At 32.0% G+C, this 5,851-nt stretch overlaps 1 pseudogene; it reads left to right on the forward strand.

The window, feature by feature from the left end:
* Positions 1-1,154: 1,154 nt before the first annotated feature.
* LOC139824963 (putative elongator complex protein 1) lies at positions 1,155-4,442 on the forward strand (annotated as a pseudogene).
* The last annotated feature ends 1,409 nt before the right edge of the window (positions 4,443-5,851 follow it).

Here is a 5,851-nt window from a genome sequence, read left to right on the forward strand (position 1 = left end):
TAACAAATAAAGATAAAGAGTTTTGGAAGGGGCTGGAGGAATGGGATGCAATGGTGTTATGTGAGAAGTGGGTGGCTGGTAAGGGATGAGAAAAGATAAAGGGCTGCCGAGAGGTTAACGTGTGGGAAGTGCAGAAAACAGGGAGGAAAAATCGGAAGGGAAGGGCGGTAGGAGGAATGATAGTAGGGGTGAGGGTAGAGGTCAAAATGGAAAAGAAAGGACGAAAAAAGATAAAGAAGGGATCGATAAAGGTTAGGAAGAAGTGGTGGAACATAGTAGGAGTGTATATAAATAAGATATGGACAGGAAATAGGAAAACCTAAAGTAATGGTGGAAGGAGATAGAGACGGGAGTGAGGGTGCTGATAGGGGGGATTTTAACGCAAGGATGGGGAAGGAGAGGGGATTCGTAGAGGGAGAGGAAGAGAGAGGAGAAGGGAAAGAAGAACGAAAGATAGCAAGGTAAACGGGGAGGAAAGAAAGTTATGTAGGTTTTTGGAGGAGCATGGGTGGACGATATTTAACGGAGGAATTAGAGAAGATGAGGAGGGAGAATGGACGTATAGAGAAAGGAGAGGGGAATCGGTGATTGACTACGTGTCATGTTGTTCTCTATAGTTACAACCATAATCTCTTGTGTGTTTTATCTCTAAATGGTATGTATTCTAAAGATTGTCTGAAAATAAGGTATGTGGTATTCCAGAATCATTAGATTTGTATAAAAATAATATCTGTCTAAATTTGAATCTTTTTACAGGAAACTTTATGTTTTGGTTATCCAGTAGAACATGTAGTTTCTTCTCCCGATGCAAATACAGCTTACATAAAAGTAAGAGATCAAATATTTAAATACACAAGAAACGGAAAACTTGAACAGACAAATATAACGTTAAACGAACAGTGTGATCAAATAGAAGTTATACGAATTGATATCAAAAGATATTATCCTTGCTCTGTCTTCTGGAAAATAGTTTCTTGGTCGACGGAAAAGAAATTGCTAAGAATATTACAAGTTTTTACGTACATTCTGATTTTTTGTTTCTTACGACACTGCAATGTACATTGATTTGTGTCTTATTGAACGAAGTTAATATAAAGCAGCTAAATGATTAAGCAGCTAAACGTGATTTAACTAACCAGCTCTGGGATTTAAATATGAACGAGATTTTATTTGCGGGTAAATACATACTTTTTATAATCTTTTTTTTTTTGTATATAGCATATTTTTCTGACTTTAAATATATCGTTACAGATACATCAGGTACCTACATCAGACGACTCGAAAAAGGTTCTCGTATAATAACGGCGATACCGTACGACTCAAAAATAATTTTATAGCTGCCTAGAGGAAATTTAGAATGTATACAGCCAAGGGCATTATCGGTGCATATAGTAAAATGTTATCTGAATAACTGTGATTATTTGACGGCACTTGCTATAATGACTAAACAACGTATAAACTTGAATTTATCATACGACCACGATCCACAATTATTTCTGGATAATGTGAAAAAGTTCCTAGAAGATCTTGTACAGCATAAGAAGTTAAATTGGTTGAATCTGTTTTTGTCAGAATTACAAAATGTCGATGTCACCCGTACAATGTACGCGTTTTGTTATGTGGATCGCCCTGTCAAATCTGACACTAGAAGTAACAAAATACAATTAATAAGGTAGACGAGATCTGTAAATTATTAAGAGATGCCATGGAGAAATATCAAGTTGCGGATAACTTAATACAACCAATATTGATAAGCTTGGTGAAAAATTAACAAAGACAAGGATTGGGAAAATACACTTAGTAAAATAAAGCAAGTGAAAATGTTGGAGGATTCACAGAGATCAGAGTTACATGATCCTACCGTATCCACTCATGAAGCGTTAAAGTGTTCACTGCATTTCGTCACTATCGATACGTTATATGATGTTTCATTAGGCATGTATGATTTAGAACTCGCAATGTTTATAGCGTTTGAATCATCGAAAGAAGATCCCAAAGAATATATTCCATTCTTGAATAATTTGAAAAAATTGGACCCAAATTACATGAAGTATTCTATTAATATGCATCTTAAACGTTACGAATTAGCGTTAAAATATTTGTCTAAAGATTCAACTAACAATAAGTTTGAGGAATGATTAAATTTGATACGTAGTCATAAATTATACCAGGCGGCAATAAAATTGTTTGAGAAGAATACTATAGAGTATAAAAAGGTGGCTGAAGTTTATGGAGAATTTTTGTCAAGTGAAGGAAAATATGTGGAAGCTGGTTTTATAGAAGTGGCGATCTTGACAAAGTTGTAGAAACATTTAGAATGTTAAATGATAATTGGGAGGATATAATCGCAATATCAAAAGAGATGAAACTACGGTAAAGATATACAATTTTTTTTCGTATATGCATGAAAGAATATTATCCTATCATCGTTAGAATTAATTACATATGCTTCTATACACATAAGAATTAATTTTTTCAGCCCAGCAAATTCATACAAACTTCATAAGACACTGGTTGAACGTTTGAAAGCAGAGCGGAAATATAAACATGCAGCTATAGTATTAAAAGAATATCTAAATGATGCTGAAGAAGCAGTTGCGCTATTATATGAGGGGAGATTTTGGAAATATGCAATACGATCGTGTTTATTTTTCTAAGGTATATATATATATATATATACCTTTTTTTAAAAGAAATTAATCTTTCTTAACTATATAGATAAAAAAGATAGTAGAAATAGAGTTTATGCTTTCTTTAAAGCAGAAAATAATTGGTACATTGAAAAGTTTACATAAATACAAAGTATAATAATAGCATATAATTGAAGTAAAGCCCTTTGCACAATAGGCGATAGTGACAACGATAAAATTGCCGACAAAGCTATACCTTTGTTGGCAACTTTGTCGCTGTCACTATCATCATCGCTATCGCCTATTGTGCAAGGCGTCAGACTATTATAGGACAGGTTGCCGTTATATTGTATTATTACAGTAATTTCATGTACTTTTACGTCATTACGCATGATCATGTACGTCTATATCATGTCAGTATGATAGACACTCTAACCACGCAACTATTAATTTTAGTACTTAATAATTTTTTATCTAATTGAGAACGACAATTTTAACTTATAGATTTATTCATGTTTTACGCACCAAAATACACAAAATTAAAATTTTAGCCAAATCGGTGAGGAAGCTTCTTTCCTTAAAAAAAGTATAAAATAAAAAAAAATTTTTTTAATAGAACCGACTTCAAAAAGCTCTAAAAAATAAAAAATATAGAACTTTTATATATTTTTTTAAATTCTTTCTTATTTTTTACAGTTCTTTTGAAGTCAGTTCTATCATTCTTTCAGTTTTTGAGCAATTTTTTAAATTTTAATTGTTTTTTGCATTTTTTAAAATAGATTTATATATCAATTGCTATGTGACATAACAGTCACGTGTAAAATTTAATTTTATGGTAAAAAATTAAATATAATTTATTTTTAACCGACTTCAATATGGATGGGTTCATAACAACTTAATTTTGACAAATATTTAGATATTAAAGACGAAGGAACACGAATGTAAAGAGATCACGCCAGCAGAAACTCCATCGTTCTTCAATACAGCGGACAAAATGCTAAATCTAATGCATGTGACGTTAAAAGAAGCAAAATACATTATGACTATAGTGATGGATTTCAATGTTATATCGCTCGCGCTTCAAATTATTTGTTTAGCAGGTACATTTTATTATATTTCTCATTTTACTTATAAAATATAATAATGCAATTATAATTAAATTTTGTGAATTGAATGAATATAGGTAACATTTTATCAAGGATGCTATTAGGCGGAAGAGCGGAGAGAAACAAATATCTGTTGTTACATGCTTTTAAATTTGAAAGATTACATAACACTGGATAAGAAAATTGAAAAGAAGGGGCGAGGCGATGGTGAGATCTCAATATATTTTTATATATTGTTTTTATATTACGAAATTATAATGTGTACTGCGTGTGCTAATGTTAGATACATGTTAGATGGCCCGCGTAGGAAAGCTGCGGGGTATGCTGAAGGTCTCGTGTTTGATCCGAAGAAAGGTTTCTACGACAAGCTGGGACTGCTGATGGATTTCAATTTCTTGTATTATATAAGATGTATTAATCCGAGTATATTATACAAGAGTACAATTTGTGTTTTAATACATACCGACGCAAGGACTATACGATTATGGAACGCGATATGATTAGTTTACGCTCGTTGTTAAGACTGTTTGCTACCGACATAAGAATACAGTAGTTGTTTAAGAAATCGTCATTCTCCTTAAACATATTTAACGGCACAATATTAATATTCATGCATGGTTTAGTTTATTGATGGTAATTACATTGTCATGCTTGATATACGGATACATTCATTGAGATATAGAGGAGTAGCATTTGGTAAGAAGGATTCCCTGATTGTGAAACTGTGCCTCATTTTTATACCAAGCTCCTAACTTATGTGGCAGTGCTTTGGATGTACCGTATGAATAAAAATTTAATTAGTTGTTATTGTCAATTTGTAAATAATTAAAAAATAAAAAATGGAAATTTTTTGCCGATACTTGCTTATCACTACAAAATGCATGATATCAGTACAAAATTACCTTTTTCAAAAAGGTAAAAAAAGGCGCCAAGTACACGCGCAATGTATGTTGTAAATCTAAAAATCTTAAATGGTAGTAGCTTTATTTCTTCCTAACAAAATAATTCACAAAATTGCGTTACCTAACTCAACCCAAATGATATGTATAGTAGCTTTATATTTTTCTCCCTAACAAAATAATTCACAAAATTGCGTTACCTAATTCAACCTAAGTGATACGTATTTCAAAAAAAAGTGAAATTTTTAAATTGCGCCAATTGCAAAGAGAATATATACACTTTGAAAAATAATTTTGCAACTACTTTTAAAAAATGAAACAAAATTGTGTTACCTAACTCAGCCCAAGTGGTATGTATCTTTGTATTCCTGAGTCTTTCTATCAACCCAAGTGGTAGTAGTTTTAATTCTCCTTGATAAAATTATAATATTACAAAAAATTATTTTAATCACAAAGAATTAAAGAGGTAACATTATAAAATAAAAATATTTAATTAAAATAAAATAAATAATTTTTCTTGTAAAAAACTTGGCGCTGCTTTTTTAAGGTCAACCCAAACAAACTTGCATAGGTGCATAAGCATATGCATAAAGAGATGGATTGGTCTATTTCCTTTTGTACATATACATGTAAACCAATCAATTTCTTACGCTTATGTTTTATGCGCTATGCAAATTTGTCTGGATAAGAGCCTCCGCACAAGACTCTCGTATGATAGCATAGCGTAACGTAACGTGGATTAACGCACAAGAAACGTATCGGTTAGAGCCTCCGCATAAAATTTTCGTATGGTAACGTAACGTAAATCAACGCACAAGAAACGTATTGACGTATAAAGCGTCATCTACAATGGCAGCAGGAGTATACAGTAAGACGTAAGCAGTATAAGTTATTGATTAATGGGATTTTTACAATTCAAGAATAATCGACTGTGATTGGTCAATAGAATAGCTTACTGTTTACGTCTTACTGCATACTCCTGCTGCCATTGTAGACGACGCTTAACGCCGTAACCGATACGTTTCTTGTGCGTTGACCCACGTTTCGTTACACTACGTTGCCATACGAAAGTCTTGTGCAAAGGTTCTAAACCTTAAAAAAGCAGCGCCAAGTTTTTTACAAGAAAAATTTATTTATTTTATTTTAATTAAATATTTTTATTTTATAATGTTACCTCTTTAATTCTTTGTGATTAAAATAATTCTTTGTAATATTA

The sequence above is a fragment of the Temnothorax longispinosus genome, unplaced genomic scaffold (assembly GCF_030848805.1).
Source record: "Temnothorax longispinosus isolate EJ_2023e unplaced genomic scaffold, Tlon_JGU_v1 HiC_scaffold_72, whole genome shotgun sequence".
Taxonomy (NCBI): domain Eukaryota; kingdom Metazoa; phylum Arthropoda; class Insecta; order Hymenoptera; family Formicidae; genus Temnothorax; species Temnothorax longispinosus.